The sequence below is a fragment of the Bombus terrestris genome, chromosome 8 (genome assembly GCF_910591885.1).
Source record: "Bombus terrestris chromosome 8, iyBomTerr1.2, whole genome shotgun sequence".
NCBI classification, from domain to species: Eukaryota; Metazoa; Arthropoda; class Insecta; order Hymenoptera; family Apidae; genus Bombus; species Bombus terrestris.
In genome coordinates, this window is record NC_063276.1 from 6,531,520 (window position 1) to 6,549,667 (window position 18,148).

General features: G+C 40.9%; 1 protein-coding gene across 1 annotated transcript in view; it reads left to right on the forward strand.

Moving 5' to 3' along the window:
• LOC100650649 (protein artichoke) overlaps positions 1–18,148 on the forward strand; it is a 175,719-nt gene that overhangs the window by 72,694 nt on the left and 84,877 nt on the right. The gene's annotated exons all lie outside the window — the stretch shown is intronic.

An 18,148-nucleotide genomic window follows, 5' to 3' on the forward strand; every position in this document is an offset into this window, starting at 1 on the left:
TCGCGAGACATCGAGACGAGATTTCCTTTTTTCCGTAGTGCGAGAAGGATCGCGAGGGTCGAACCAGGCGACGCGTCGCGACGTCGAGAAATTGAATCGTCCAGATGGAAATTCGCGTTCGTGTGGGTGGTTCTTTCAGCCGACGTATCCTGGCCCCATGGCCTTGTGTCCGTACCAACCTATATCGTTTTCCATACACAAGTGTCACGAAAGTTATAGGAGTCCGATGAATACCATTCGAATCGCAAAGCTTCTGGACATCGAAAATGGGATCTGACGGATGACGGACGGGGCGAGTTTCGACCTTGTTCCGAGACAACGATCCGAATCTCTCCTTCTATGTTTCATCTATTGAGCGTCCTTAGAATCGACAGTTTGCGACCTTTCGTCACTTTTCTTTCGCAGTAGAGTCCGACTTACAAACGAACGTTCCATTAATTTTGTACTTATCGCTGTTAATGAAACGAAAATACATATATAGATAAAAAGATTAGAACAGAAGGTGTTCGAAAAGATATCACTCTGATTCGTTTGATAAACGTTAATTGCCGTCGGTACGAGCAAATAATTTGTAGAAACGTTTAGGAAAGCACAGGGTGTCCACCCTGCGAAGAGGAGGTGGAGCATGTTGGAATCTGACATGCAGACTGTCTGGCTGCAGGATCGCGGGGATTTACAAAGCGTAAAAATAGTGTAAATAGCGTACAGAGACGCGAAATGCAAAAAAAGCAGAAGCGAGGGCATTTCATGAATAGCTGTGCAAACGAGGAGTTAGCAAGATTCAGAGCTGTTTAGACGGGCTTTGGAATGGAATATATTTTTATGGGAGCCGGCGCTTTTCGGTTTTTTCGCAGAAATTTAAAACCGGTTGGGTAGCAACATCCCTCGAAACTAACGTGCGCACACATATAGTTCGAAACACGTATTTCCATGGCGTCTCTAAGGATAACAAACGCGTATATCAAAGCAACGCGGGAAAATTAATCGAAAATGTCATGATCACGATGTACTGATAATTTTCATAAAGCATTTCAATTTTGTGTGCCAGCGAAGTGGCAAATTATTATATTAAACATCATACTGTTCTGAATTTAATTATATGTTGCCACATAGTCTTGACAGAGGTTTGCGATTGATATAGTTTCAATAGTGATTTATTTATTCTAATATACAGTATCTTGAAATAGTTAAAAACCTAAAATCTATGTTTTAATGGAATGAATTTTTATACATATTTATGTATAATGTATATATACGATTTATAATAAATATGAATTTGAACAAATATCCGCCGTTTAATTATAACAATTGTGTCATAGTTTTTGCAAAAGATACGTTTTATTTACCATCTTCGGGGGCTAAACCACGGAACCGTTTTCTTTCTTTCCGAGAAATAAACGTTCGCGGATGCCCAGAAACGTGACAGGGCGGCACGGAGCAAAAAAGCACGTGAACCGCGTAACTTTCGTGACACGTGTCACGCAACCCGTTAGGAATCTCAAGCAAAAATTCATTTAACAGTACAGTTTTATACGGTGATTCACGCGTTTTAAGCATTTCGCCGCGGCTTTTGAGAACTGAGCTAAGACATTCGAGGAACGAACGACCGTCCAAGTTTTTACCGAGGCCCGGATCGCGTTAAAGACGCAGATCGCACTGACGAGATATCCAGGCCGTGTCGTAAAAATTACTCCGCTCCTATTAGTTATCTAAATGCGATCTTTACGAACGGTAAACGCTTTTTAAGGATCACGGCAGAAATAAGCCGTGGAAAAATCTCGGGATCCAGAACGTTTTAGAGTCGATTGAAATGGCAGCAGGATTTAATTTACCGTGGGAATTGAATTCCGAGAGAGAGGGAGGGAGAGGGAGAGAGATGTTCCGATGTTAACGGCGATTACTTTGTTTTTATGGCGAGGGATACAGACTGGAAGTTTGCTCGTTACGTTAATTATAAGCAAAAGCTTGGCGGACAGAGAGCTGGATTAAGGCCTGCAGTGGAAAAATATGGTGAAATGCAAGAGGAGACGACGCGATGACGCGTGTAAATAGCTACTCTTACCCCGAGATAATATTGAAACAAAACTAGAAAGATTGCTTTGTGTCGACGATCGAAGTAGAATGCAAATTAGAAGTAATTGTCAAGTAGTTCTATATATACTGGCGGCCAAGGGTTTGTGATATGTGCTCCATAGAAATACAGAATTTAATTCTTCTACAATTTTCTTTCACCGACATAGTAGAAACGCAAGAAACTTTGGCAGCAATGAAACAGTTATTTCTCAGATTGTTCATTACAATGTCAAAGGGTTGGGAAATGTAACTTTCGAATTCTGTCACCTTAAAAAATTATTTCAAGAAAAATCTATCGAATTACTATCGATAACTATAACATTAATTCTGAGTCACCAACAAAATTGATGGACAATTCGATATAGGTATAGAGATGATTAGAAATTTGTTAGAAAGCGATATATTCTTTGTTACGTTTACGAATGCTTAAATGACTAAAGACCACAACCATTCTTCACGTATGAGCGAATCGTCGTTATCTACGACCGGAAAGAACATGTAGTCATAATTGCTTCCTGTAATGCACCGAAAGCGCCGAGGGAGACGTCGAGTTTCCCCGGTCTCCGCGCAAAAGCAATCGTAGATTCTCCTACATCACGCACCCAGTGTTCGGAATGCAATCTTACCGAGGTACACGCTTGAGAAGATCGTATCAAGTTTTCTGAATAATTTCGCACTTAACGCGGGGGCCGCGAAATTTCGAGCTTTTCATAGAGGCAAGTAACGTTAGGGTAGTTTGCGGTATGGAAAAATAGTATCACGAGAGTACTCGATGCGGTGAAACAAGGTTGGAACAGTTTCCTGTTATTCGAAGCATCGTTTCAGAGCGGGTTCTTCGCGGAAACGTAGAGTCTGATGAGTTTGGAAAAGAAATGGAATCGAAGAAACTTAAAGAAAAATTATATCCTAGGAGTTTATTGCAAAACGAAATTCTATCGTTGTAGAATGATATCTTAATTTAAATTAAATGTGTTCTTTTATATGCTGGCAGAATGATATATAATATTACAGAAAAAGAACACATTTCAATTCGCAGAGGTATAATTGTAAGGAAGACGTAATAATCTCCGTGGTTCAGTGAATAAAACATTTGTTCCGAGTTCGTTAAAAGGAAAAGAAGAATTCCTCACTAACTACTCACTATTAAGTCGATTGAAATTATATTGTATTAGGTGGGTGTATGCATGAAATGTCGTTTATTCGAACGAAACTTTAACAGCGTGTCATTTCTTTAAAGGACCGATTGAAACTACCCCTATTATTCCAGGTTCGTAAGAATCCTCAATTGATGCAATTAAAAAATTCATGGAACGAAAGTACATTTCTGTTGATTTTCTTCTTTGATCTTTGAAAATTCTGAAGACTATGAAAACCTGCGTTTACCTTCTAAATTAGATAAAAAGATAATTTTGATAATGGCAAAGTACTGAATTTTAAAACTACTTGTCTGCTATAGAAATAGAAAATTTCACTTATCATGTTCATCCCCCATTGTAGGTCGTATGGTTTGTGGTCATATGCGTTGTCCGATGTTAGAGCGATACAACAGCAGAATGGACGCAAGAATGGCCTAATCCAGTGACACGCGATCACACATATTCACGCACGCAGTGCATTGTATAACGTAAGATGTCGGTCAACCTTGCACCTAAGCCTGCATCAGAATAGAGAGACACGCGGAACGCGTCTTACATCGTCACGCGTACCGAGTTCACATACGTGTGTGCAATTTGGCGCGTGTGTGCATGGAAGGCATATATGCATATATCAAAGACCAGCGTGGAGCTCAGTCGACCAACCAACCACGTAGCAATGCATCAAGCCTGGTAATTTATAGCGGGGCGATTAACCCCTTCGCGTTTGCTGCCTCTCCCTTCCCCGGAGAAGATCTGAAAGTCAGATCTCCTGGCTTACTCCCTAATATACACGCGTCAAGATATACTTGACAAGCTCCATGACGAGTCCTTCGATACATTCCACTGTTCGAGCTTATTCTTCTATACTTACTTCGATTTTGTAAATAGTTTGATACAGAGTATAATTGTCACGCCATAGAAGGGGTTTCTTCTGCTAAAAGACATAGGTTGTAATATCGAGGCTATCGCATTTGTCAAAACGATCGGGTTTCAGACCTTTTGCTTTTGCAATTACCAAAAATATGCAGGTGTTTTTTCGGTAATACTATTGGAACATAAAATTCCCGTGTACTCGTGATGTTGAATCGAGAACTTTCAAGATCGGGTTCTCCTTAAGCTCGCGAGAGAAATTATTTTTTATTAATTATCAATCTCTGCTAAATACAGTGTTGACTTTTATTGCGACAGAAATATGGTTATATACCTATTGTGTACCAAAACACAATGCATTTGAATACATTTAAATACATTGAGAGATCGATAAAATTTCACAAGCAAATAGTGGAAATAGCTCGAGTGAAAGAGTCCGTCGGATATTTTCATTCTACGGTCAGTATGGAACGATAATAGCATATTTTTAAATAAACTGCGAACATCATGCAAATCGACCGTTTACCGACGAACAGATTAGAGAAGAAATTGCAGCACTAAAGCGTGAAATCACGACGGTAATTATATCTTCGGTTTTACGATCTTAGCCAAGCATTTCGATCGAATGGAAAATAAGGGGCAGTAAAATCGACTTTCTACGTCGATAAAGTTCGTCGTAGCGGTAAACCGACTGTTTTATGCGTGAAATAATTCGTTCGAAGCGTTCGATCTTCAAAATTTCTTTGATTAATATAAACACGCGTACTTTTATGTTAATTTTCTCTCCGCGTCACGATACACAGTCGATTTCCATGAATATTGATTATCGTTATTGCTATATTCGTACCGGTGGAAAGCGGATGTACTACCAAAAAGAGGCTTCGCGGATGACCGCATTCTTCGCTCTTCTCCTAAAGCTGTTCTTAACTTAGGTAACCGATAACGATGCGAAGCCGTGCTTTGCGAACTCAATCTTCTTACAGCTTCGTCGAAAATCGCTCCTTAGGAAGCTAATATTCCTTTACACTACGATAATTATTCAGAATAAGGTGCGCCTCGTCCAAATTGGATAATCTCCAAATATTTGTTCAGTGACAAGATTTTTAGTAACATTTCGCTGTACGTTTAAACCGTATGTTTCAATAACTCATGGAAGTATTAGGTTGTCCGGAAAGTTTCTTTCGTTTCATAAGGTGATAATGGATGAACAACAATTTCTGTTTTATATTATTTTATTGAATTAGGTATGGCCCATTTCGTTCTATTTCTATTATTATATTCATGCATAATTCAATAAACTAATAAAAACAAAAAACATTATATGTCTATTATTTCCTTATAAAACGAAAGAAACTTTTCGGACAACCTAATATTTGTGAACCTTCGCCATAAACAATTCCTATGAACATATCATCCGTATCAAATAAAATATCGAATAATCAGATCATACGATAATTCAGACATCATATATCGCGTGTAACCGTGATCTGAAGGAGCAAAACATCTTATAATGCGTGAGCTACTGGCACCTAGATTGGCATGTTTGCTTTCCTTCGAGACTCGTGACCCTGCGTTTGCCTGGTTTCTGTCGTCTCTAGGTGAGATACGAAATTTTACGAGGGAAAGTCCGCGTCCTGATTCTGTTGCGAAAGCCGAGCTTGCGTTACCGGATGTCGTGGCACGACTCAGCCACGATAAGGATACGCGCATGTTTGCCTTGTTACGTTGAGCGTTGGTGGCTTTACGTGAGACATCATCCCGAGCTACGTGCATCCTGAATGGAGAACGGAACGCACGCCGGTCGGATGCGAAATTCGGAGATGAAAATTATATCCAAGTCACCGATATGTTTCCTCCGAGCGTGCATTAGCCAACTCTCTTCTTTTTTTCATCCCCTATTCGTCCTGACAAATCATCTCCGCTTTGTCGCGTTTTCCTTTTTTCCAGTCTGGGGAATTTCATTTGCTCCGGCGGAAAGAACGGATTGGATGCTCTCTTTCACCGTAGATAAATGGTTCTTAATGCGTCACTTTCCACGTCCGCGATGGGCTACCGACGAATTTAAAAAATGGATCCGTTGCCAAGGAGTCTTGATTAAAGCCTGATTAAAACATCCATTCGTCTAGTAAAGTGATCGATCGTTGGAAAGAATTGAAGGATAATTTTCGAGCCCTTTCGTAAACAGAAACGACGAGAATTAGTCCGAATAGAGACAATTGTTCGATTTCTATGGCCTTGAAATGTGATATTAAGCTCGATATTCTGGAGTAATTTTCGAACTGTACGTATGACTAGGCTTTAGTTTCTGACATATTCGCAAAAAGAGCTTCGCTTAGATTTGGGTTAGGATTAGGCTACATTGTAGCGTTGGCGGTTTAAGTTTTACATAACGCGATATAAATTTAACTCATTGATAATAATCAATTATAACGTAAATGATCGATTGTGACTTGTCGTGTTTTTCATCTGCCATCTCCACATTTTGTCAAACTTGTGTGTACAATCTATAGATCCTATTACATTAATCAAAGAAAATCTCGTCACGAAGGGTTCAGAAACAGAAAAGCAGATTGAATCGAGAATGACCAAACACAGAACAGATGAGTAGTTCGTATAATCTGTGTTTGAAAGAAGGTTAGAGGAAGCTTTTCATTAAATATCTAAGATCACTGAATAAACTCGCAGCATTGATAACCGAGCCAGTTGATACGTTATCAAGCCGGATGGTCCATTGCAAAGCAAGTTCTGAAAGAAGTGCCACCTCATAGAGCTAGTCGCTTCTTGCGACCGGTTTCCTTTCACCAGCTACGAACGTGCATAAAGCGAGGCTCATATATTTTCATTTGACACAGTTCTTCACGCGATATCAAGTAATGGAAGTTCTTCCGCAATGGGCTTTCTAGCACATCTGCCTAAACGATGCCGCTCGATGTCCAACAACGAGCTAGCGATCTTGGGATATTCGTTGAAAATGAGGACCGCGTATATGCAGCCATCGGAGTTTTTCACGATGTATCGGTGAAAAACAAAACGTGCTTCTTTATTTCAGGCACATCGCTCCCTTGCTGTGTGCCAGCAATTTTTTAAATAATAAAAATGTCAGAGATGCGACGTATTCCAAACAGAAACAGCGAATCCCAAAGTTAAAAACCTAAGCTTAGATACTTTCTAAATGATGAAACGAGTACTGTATCGTAATTTTGAGCAAAAGCGGGAGAGACGATCCGCGTGGAAGATTTGCGCGAGGCGACAGCGAAGTAAGTAATTCGTAAGTAATAAAATAATACGTGTGGTGTTTACATTGAGCTATTGATAAAGATTGAGAATTGATTGAGAAAACACGTGAATTGATTTGGATGCAGGTTGCCACGTGAAGACTTGATGACAAAAATACAGTTTGTGTGAAGAAATTATTCAATGGTGTTATCGATTTCGACCGCCTTCCGGCTAAGAATATATTTTTACTCTCCGCAATTGAATCGAAGAACTTTGAATAATTTACGTCCCATCTCCAACTTCCGATTATCGGTGAATCTCGACAGATGCTGGACGCGAGATGAAAAATTCGAAACACGCTCTCCACTCGGAATTTTTTATTCGGAAGTCGCGTTGACATCTTTGCAGTTTCAGTCGAGAGTCATCTAATAAAGCGTCCGGGCCGTAAAAGCGGGGACAGAGCGAACGAAGTTGGACAAATATTCGTACGCGATATCGTATTCTTTTTCATCGTCGCAATTTCAAATACGTTTCTGGTCTCCCAAAACTGGAAGTTTAGTTGACTCGTTTAACGGCAGCGAAAGTTTCCGCTCGCGTCTGCAAAAGTATTCGCCACAGAAAGAGACGAAAAGGCTCGGCTACTGTCCGTTGGGATTTGATTTCCCAGCATGGCAGCGCGGTCAGGGTAAATTCGTGGCCGGCATTTTCAAGAAGTTGTCGAATCCCCTAGACGTTCGGCCGTCACTTCTCTCTTTCTTAGACGTTTCCTCTCCGAAAGGAACAATCCAGTATCTCCGCTTTCTTTCGTTTTTCTAACCTAGTTGGCTTTTGAGACCTTTGATCTGTCGTTACTCGATTCGATATACATCTTTTATTTCTTCCACCTAAGAAACTTCAATTGTATAGGAAGATATTTTTAGCGTGGCATAGTAAATAATTAACAGTTGCACAACACATAGAGACGTAGATTCATACAACGAGTAACTCTTGCTAATATTCCAACACTAATAAAAGTACGATAAAAATTTAACAAGCTGTATTATTATTTACGTGTTATTCTCTTTGACGTTAATACGTGCACGTGGCGAAGTGAATTGGTTTCGGGAAAATTTCAACGATATTCGTTTAAAATGCGGCGATTGCTGGTCAATATAAATCAAAAATTCCTTCCTCGTTGAATCGGTTATTCGATAACAACGTTGTCCCGATTGAATTTGCAAGGCTTTCGCTCGCCTCTCAGCTATAAAACCTATACCATTACAGATCTCTTGAAGAATACTTGCAGAATACACGGTACATTTACTCGTCCCGTCGCCTCCTAGCCAAGAAACACAATGTCGACAACTATTCTTTTCCATCTGAGCGTCTGCAGCTTCTCCGGATTCGAAGATTGCACTTTTCGGACGAGAATCGCCGCGAGCGAGCGCGGTATAAAGCGACTCACGAAATGCAGAACTTCACGGTGGATCTCGAGGAAATATCGGACGCGCGTGGTACGGCGCGATTACCATCGGCAGAGGGAAAGCTTCTCTAGCTTTCGAGTATAAGCTCGTGTAGCAGCTGGTTCATTTAATTCGCCCGATGCTTTTGTTTCCTACCGTACACGGTGTAATTCAATTATTGCCCCGGCTGGTACTTCGATTCAGCTGATGGGAGCAATAAGCCGAGCCGTTCGTTTGCTTAATTCTTCTCTTTTACCGATACTATCGGTGCAATTCCGAGATTGCTCGTGGTTGCTTCTAAGCTCACCGCTTTGTGTCATACGGTTGCTCGATCGATGATCCTTCCTTTTTTCAATTAATATCGCTATTGTTAGCCTGTATAACAATATTATTTATTGTTCTTGGCGAATGAAGCTTCGAGTGATGTTTATTTTGTAAAAACTGTTCAGTGTTGGCCTCATTCAATGGTTAATTAAGTTGAAGCCTATAAATGAGAGTCATACTGATTCATATTTTTAGTTTGTAAAACAGGAAAACGACGATACGAATATGTATGTATCAACTATACGTTTGGTATTGTGTGTTATTTATGCTTGTGTTCTCGAACGACTACGAGTTTTATATTATAGAAAATGACAGATATCCTTTAATGGATTTATCGGTAAAACGTTACTACGGCTTATCGACAGAAGTTCAAAAGATTATTTTGAATAAACACGGTGCTTGGCTCTCGGTATCAGCCGGCACGAAACACCCTAATTGCCGGCTACATAGTCATAATCGTTCCTTCGATCGTATCCTTCTAGCAATTTTTCTCGTTAGACTCACAAGATATTAAATTATTCTCCCATCGCGTGCACCTTACCATTTACTTATTCTCAACATTTTCAAATTCGAAAGAAAAAAGGATAGATCAAAAGGAAAGCCAATGATCTGTGAATTCGCGTGTCTCGCTGCGAATGTCAGTCAAATTTCGAATTGTGTTTAACGCATACACATTCGCATTATATATTCGCATTATATATCGAAACTACGAACGAGCAACCAATCGAAAACGCAAACGACGAAGCCGCTTGCCATCGGATTACAGAAACAAGCTCCCAAGCGAAGTACCTTGAACGAGGAATGTTTGAAAGTCACGAACGAAGAAGTCAGCTTTCTGTGCTTTTTCCGCGCGGTGTTCCACGATTCTGTAAATATAATAGGGATAAAAAGCTGCAGGGTTGAGGGATCGAGCGTGGAAATAAGATAGTCGATGCAATTTCAAGGGTGGTCGTACACGTGTCCTTGACGTTGTATTCGGAACTCGCGAGCGCTTCAAGTTTAGCCAAAATTTCGCCTCGATCCTTCATGCATATCCACGAGAGGGGCCGGCTTGCGTCGGATGCCAGATGCAAATGCGTATGCAATGGCCGTGCATACGTGTGTACGTATGTTATCGGCGTCCAGATTTCGGTCGTTTACCGGCCCCGTTCTGTATATCCGCGCGGTGGAACGCATTATATATGATCCGACTACCGAGTACGCGTTAGATTGTTGCGATGACGTATGCGCGAACCTGACGCGTATCCTTGACATCGATGCCGCCGAAAGCGCTAGCGGCGAACTTGCGAGAATATCGCACTTTTCGCCTTTCGCCTTTCACCTTTCATCCTGTATCTTTAATTTTGAAGTGAATGGTTTTTAAAGAGGAAAGCGTCTACGAGGATGGTATTGAAGAGTCTCGTGTTTGCTGCGGTAAATTTAGCATTTAGGACTGTGGAACATACTTATATTTGGACGTTTCGGAATTCTGGTAACGTTAGGAGTTAAAAGGGATGGGTTCGACGTTAAGAAATTGGATTTTATAACACGCTGATGCGATGAAGTAAAGTTTAATAATTTGCTGAGATAAAATGGATTAAAGTGTACAGTTTCTTGCGAGTTGAAATCAAATTTGCGGTTTCTTGTGTTAGGCAACTGGATCCTGTGGTTTCCTGCGTTACGACCATTTTCAAGCGTACAGTCGATTGTTTAGCAAGACTTAGGTGATTCATTTGAAGGCTCGTTAACACGTCTCTAGATGTTTTACGATTATTTAATTATCGATTTATTTAATTGCAAATGAACTCAGGTATATTACAATTTTCTATACCATTTTCTACTATATAAAACATTGAAATATTATTATCCATTCCACCTCTCTTGACTCGCTGGCCACTAAGCCTGCTAACTGACTGCGAATTCTCAGTAGTAAGACGCATAGCTTTTGACCAACAATATGAAAATAATATATGAAAATAAGGATGTATAAATGTTTCCTCATTTTAAACTACTGATGAAATAACATAATTTCATGCTCGTTTTAAATGTTTCAGAGGCATGTAGTAAATAGTCTGTTTGATATCACGTTGAAAATTAACAAAACAATTTACCTGTTTGACAATTCACTAAATTAATTTAATAAATTATTGTTCAGAAGGAGTCAGATGTATAGAAAATATACCTTCGAATTTCAAACACGAAGAAGAACATAATTCGGACGTGTAGTTCACCTGATAACGTTGTTGATAACGGCGTCGTTATAATCGAGCTTCATCAAGGTGTCTACTGACAAACTAATATCCATCATACGTTGTCAAAGTGGTGCGACGTGCTGCGTGACTTCACGGAACAGGGTTCATTTGAGATACAATTAGGAAGGATTAAATTGATCAAGCAATCTCATCTTCAAAATATTGTCACGCCTCTAAGTTTTCTCTCAAACATTGAAAATCTGGATGAAATTAAATCGATGTCATTACCGTTATATTTGGACGCTCCAATGGAATTTAACGATGTAATATAATCTCGGAACGATTTCAGATAGAAAACGAAAACGTATCCGATCATTTGCAACGATCAACTGAAAAATTGTAATCTTTGAAATGTTTTCCTAAATTCGTTCATTCCGAGGTATTATGCAAATAAAATATCGAGCTTGGCCGCACTCGATATATCGAACGATACGCATGGCGGAACGGGAACGCAAATAGAAAAACTACCTGGACCAAAAATATCCATCCATTGCCGAATTTGGAGTTGTAGTGAATTTAAACTGTCGCTTTTACTATTTTATATTCGCTCGTCCTGTCGTCCTCTTTTTCAAACATATTTTTTTTCACGCATTTTTGTATCCCCCCAATTGCCACATCATTTTGCTAAATGCGATTTAGCGTAAAAATGTTCACCACACCTTTTATGCGAATGTGGAAATCTTCGCGTCTAACAAATAGCGGCTATAAAAGAGAGGCAGAAAAATATACAGGAAGCTAAATGGAACGATAAAATACAATTCTCAGTAGGTATCGAGGTTATCGTCATTCGCTATATATTTTTTCGCCACATCGCGAATCATTCCGCGAGTTTACCTTATGTCGCGGCAATTTATCCGTAAAGTGTCACCGTGTCTGCTGAAAGCATGCTAAATTAAACACGAATCTTCAAGCAGATCGAGTCGTGAAATTCACCGTTAGCTAAATTTCCCAAGTGTTTTCGACGCAGTTATTCCCCGAATCCGTTGCCGTTACGACGAAATTTCGCGAGGGGCAATCCGTGTTTCCCGATATTTGGCGCATTAAAATTAAACTTCATCCGGGGATACAAGCCTACCGCGTTTAATGTACTTTATCGGCGCATATTCCCATGGAAAGTAAGGAAACTCGAAGAAGTTTCGTCGAGGAAGTTGTACGCGGCGCTGGCAAACGAAATTTCATGGGCGCCAAGTCGGTGAATTTATATTTATAGACGATAAAACGAAAGAAAGAATCGGAGGGAAGAGAATGAAAAAGAAAGGATCGGCCAGAAAATTAAAATCGTTTCATTGTCTGGGTGTAGAGATAATTAAGCTACGTGAAGATTTAAGTGGAAGCTTTGGGGACGCGAGAAGACGCGAACGCAAACGATTCCCCTGTTTGTTAAGGATTAAGGTGTTCCAGTCCCGTAGCATCTTACGTAATGAGGCGACGATTAAACCCTGCTATTTGTATCCACATCGTAAGAATTCACTCGTTTACGACGTTAATTAGGCGAATGAAGATTTCAACAAAACTATTCAATTTGCTTTGACCTGACTAGGAAGTGCACATATCATCCGTTTTTGTAGTACGATTCACTACATCTGGCCAATCTTTTGGATTTTCTCGTTAGAGAAGAACGCAGCTTGGAATGTAACAGTTTACACTCGGGAAATTGAAGGTCGAACAGTGTCGCGCAAAGGCATAACGATAAAATAACAATGCCGTAAATATTTATCGTTCACCGAGAGTAAATAAATACGCGCAACGGCCATTTCATATCCACAATAATCCTCAAATATTGATTAAACTCCGAGGCGCGTCAATTTTACATGGTAATGGTGCTAAATTGATTAGCTTTAAACAATGTAGCCAGCTGCATTCAGTTAACGAAAAATTGCATGCGACGCCAACATAAACGACGAACAGCGTGACATTTTTTTCAATACAGCCATCGGGGCACGGTAATTCCAATACGGAACAAGCACAAGTTCCTGTAGTTCTCGTACGAAGAAGGGAAAGAAAACGAGAGGAGGAGAAAGAAAGGGGCAACTAGCTTGAATCAACTTTTAAACGAGTCTCGTTGCGCGATCCAGTTCCAGCGGTGGAACTAATCAAGAGAAGGCGGTCTGGAGATTGCCTTAAAACCCGTGCTCTCCAGTTACAAATCCTTCTTAGGCTGGTTGTTTCACGCCTTGAGAAACAACCGCCAGCGGAGCGGTGCTACGGTAATCGATATAAGCCATAGGATTATCGCGAAGTTCTGCAGAGCGCATTCATTGGCCGGTGAATAGCGAGATGCGAGCAGCTGTTTGATCATGATCCCAATGTGGCCGTGTATTTACCGCTTTTTTTCCGTGGCTTTCAGAGATACGCTGCTTTGAACCCTAAAGCCTGGCAAAGAAACGGTACACCAGCAGTGGCTGCACCGTCAGTTCCAACACGTCGTTGCAATCGAACGCCTCCGATGAGAGCGCCGATCCTTTCCATTTTCTCCTATGCTCTCTGTGTTTGTCACATCGAACGCGTTCGTGCGAGGCTCGCATACTCACTCGTCCAATGTTTTGCTCGTAATTAACTCGTATATCGAACGTTTGATCTGCACGTGAAGCGTTCGCTAATATTTCAGCTGTCTCAATATCTCTCGATGACGGAGTACTTCTTCGTGTTAACGTTTTATAATATCGCGAATCATTCGCTAATGTTTATCACCATTCAAGTAATTTATCACCATCGGCTATTAATATCACTCGCTGGCGTCGTACTTCATCGTTCGAGTATCGATAGCAACGTTAATTTAATGATAAGGAATAGCGAATCCCTTGTTAACAGATCCGGAGTATAGTTGGCAATTTTTCTTCGAATACAGCTTCCAGAGTTGATGAGAACAGTTTGCAGCTCGAACAATAGAAAAAAGTGAATTTTGATTGACGTACAGGCTACATGCGCTCTTTCTCTTCCAATTTTTCCACGTGAAATGATTTCGTTTTTGCACGTCTATGCTGGCTCGTTTAACACGCAATTTGCTACTTCACTAAGTTTAGTCGTGCTTCAGCTTCTACGATTAAGTAGATCATCTTTATGTTCTTCCTCGCTCTAGAGTTTCAGTATACACACGACGAATAGAATATTCTCTTCGTAGTTAGACATTCCGGCGAGCCGAGCCAACTATTTATCTCGATAGAAATTTTTTTCTTCGTTACAGCGCTAACGAAATTTTGAAACGTTTCGTACAAGACACGCAATACGCGCGTAAAAAATTCCTACAAGCGTTCGAACATTTTTATGAAAGATTGTAAATCAAGGCATTAGTCGGTCGTAATCCGCGGTATTTCTCGCAATGGCAGATTTGAAACAGAAGGGGCCGAGTAAACGGCAGGGGACACTAAAATTCTCCTTTCCTCGAATTTCGCGATCGTAAATCACTCGGAGGGTCGCGTCGCGCGCCGTTAACTCGCGTCGCCGATTCGTATTCCACGATATATTTTCGATCTCCGGTCGGCCACCTCTCGCGATCCCCAAGGATCCCCATTAATTGTGTCGGCGTGTGCGTGCAGCCAGGCCACGAGCTAGCTTTCGCGCCACGGCCATTTGTCACGCGGCGATCATCGAGCCGCTTGAAATCAAGGCGTCAAACCGCGCGGCTCTTCTTCTGCCCCGCGACGGAAGTCTGGCAAAACGAACGCGTCCGCTCGCAAATCGCCGCGATTTATGGTCCGTGTTACGTTTCCTGAAAAACTGCTTCACACGCGATCATTTCCTGTAACTGTTTCGCCGCGAGTTTCTATCTATCTGTCATTCTATCTTGTTGCTATCAAATGATTTTACTATGCCCCGGGTCCCATAGCTGAGTTGAACAATGTTTTGTGAGAATGTAGAATGGATTACGGTAATGAAACTTCGGGAAATTTTAACACGAGTCGTATGCTACCATTAATCAGACAAAAATCTTTGGCATATTTTCACTATTATCTTTTCGTTATCTGAATCTTTAGTTCCGTATATTCTTTCTAAAATCTACGTTCTGCGAGTTCTGTTTGTATAAAATTTTCTTCTATAAACTTGAATCTACTTACCACGATCTTTTGAAGTCCTCTTTCTCTATATCCTCTGCATCCGGCGATGACAGTGCAGCGGGGACTCGATATTTCACTGAAAGGGAAGGAAAAACGGAATATTATAAAATAGAGGAAATGTGGAAATACAAATTCTGAAATTTCTTGATTTCGAAATCGCAGCTTTATCCCTCTTAAAATTGAAAGAACTTCGTATAATAATTAATCTAATCGAATCAACAATACAACGTAATAAACAGCCAAATATTGTGAAACGTGTAAACGGTAACGAACACCCAGTTCTACAAATCGCTCTTCCCATTAACTTGTCACGAAAGGCTTTCAGAAATACGAAACGCCGACCGTCGTAAAAATCACACGGGACGTTACTACGACGCAAAGAATTCTATTGCAAGGAATTTCTAAATTTCACGCGCTCGGAATATCTTCTTTGATGAAGGAAAGATGACTAGACGATGCGACGGTGTAAGTCACCAAAGTATCCAAAACTGTAATCTAATCGATGCAAGGTCTAAGACCCCACCTTCTCCGTCATCGAATTTGACGTATCGTCGATACTTTATCGATTCTGTGAAACTCTCCGGTAGAAGCAGTCTCCTAGCTACCGACTTTAGTCGATGTAACGTACGTATGAACAAAAGCCGATCGTTCGAAATGCACGATATACGATAAAAAAAAAAAGCGATTTGCGTGGAACAATCGCGATTGAAACGTCAGTGTGAAGAGCGCACGGCTTCTCATCTTGACGAACGACGCTGTAATGTCGATGTTAATCGACAGACACCGCGTATTCGCATGATAAAAGTTTGTGTATACGTCGCATCGATGAATCGATGTATCATAATAATTGCGCGCTGAATATTTCACGATCTTTTCCATTGATAATAAAACAACGCGGTTTTGAGGCTGCTTGTTTTGTCGGGCCGTTCATATTGTCCTGTCGCGTCTCTCTCGACGAATGGGATTTATCCTGATTTCGATCGCGCAACGGCGAGATTCGCGCGTAAAAATGCTGTTACTCGGCCGTTTTATCGTCCTGAAATTCTGGTTTAACGCGGAAATGAGCCTGGGTCCGCGATCGTCAATAACTTGAGAGAATTTTACAGGCTCCTGTGCAACGTAGTGCTCTGTGTATCGGTCCTCGTCCGTGTTGAAAATAGCTTGTCCTATATGCGATGAATATTTTCGTTAATTTCTGATTTAATCATATCCGTTGCGGTGCGGTAAAATGAAAAGCTTGCAAATACGTTCGTAATTCTTTGAATATATTAATACTTGCGCGAGTTATTAATATTTCTATGGATGAATTGTAAAATATTCAAGTATATTTGCACGATGTGTTTTATAAAAGGAACAAGAATATAAAATAAAGACGACTTATAATCTTGGCAGCTTAAAAATCTTCTTTGCCACAAACCGTGTCTTTCTCTGAAGCTTCAACGGGCATTGGCATAATTTAATTCGGTGTCAAACATGAAATTTTCTAAATAGAACATCCTGAAGTTTCGAAACGTTTCATTTTCAGGTAGATGTTTAAGTGACGAAACGATTCAAAATGTCAGATGTGCGATGAAACTCTTGAAGAGAACAAGATAGCAACTAAGACGAGAATAATTGAAACGATGAGGAAATAAAACCAGAATAGAATATATCCAGCTTGGTAGAGCTCAGGTAGGAATGTACAGTCGCTATTAACTCGAGTTCGTGTCTTCTCACGGTTAACTTAAGCCTTCGTGATATGGAAGACACGCGGCGTTCTTTCGTCTCCGCGAAACCCAAAAAGGTTAGTAATTGCATAATCGTGATTCTCTATAATTTCGCGTTATCGTGTAGCTGATTGCGTCTAATAGCCGCTATTAAGGGCAGAGATTGACCGGATAACCGATCGAACAAAACCAGAAACGTTTGGCAAAAGTTAGAAGTTAAGAAACTCTTAAATCAATACGACTCGTCGTGCGTGAGTTAACGCGTAACGACTCGAACGTGTTAAGCAGCTGAAAGTGGCACAGATCGGATGATAAGTTAGGTCGATCGACCAACCAGCGGAAGAAAAGCGTTGAGGAGCCGTGGAATAACAAAGGGGCTGAGTGACGCCAGACAGACAGGCAAATATTCTTCCGTGAGAGACTTCAAAGTAATGGGAATTGCGAGTTGAACGGGACCGGTGCATCAGACAGGCTAGTTTCTATTCTACGACTTCCTGTTCCGCTCAACTGTTTCCTCTCTGCCTCAGCGTGGTTAATTCGATGGAGATGTAGTCGAAAGAACCTTTGCGCTGGATAGTTTTCCGGCTCGTTGTGCGGCGATCAGAAGCCAACACAGATTCCAACAGGGCGTAAACTTTTTGCTCGGTGGATAAATTATCAGGATCCGGATTTCAATGTGCCGCAGTGTCGATCGTGTGACTTTAATTAAACTCCGCTTGCAATAATTTGCATGCTACTTAATGTTGGGGTGTGAATTCAATGCAATCTGCCGCGTTCGCTTGTCATAGGGCAAGTTTCAACGGCGTGTCTATAGCCCACACTTACGGTAATAGAAGCTGCACTCAGCATCGCCGCAGCATCGTTGGAATTTCGCGAAACTAGATTTCAAGCAGCCGCGAGATCAAAGTGTCATTAAGTCAATTCGATCGCGAGGAGGAAACACGCACGAGGAGTCTCGACAAATCCCACGACGGTACGGGATAATGATCTGAATGATAATGCACACTGCCAAAGCTTCTCAGAGAAACTTAAATCCAACGGCGTATCTAACTCGAACTCAACCTTCTTCTCCCCAATTTAGGAACTGCTCCGAGC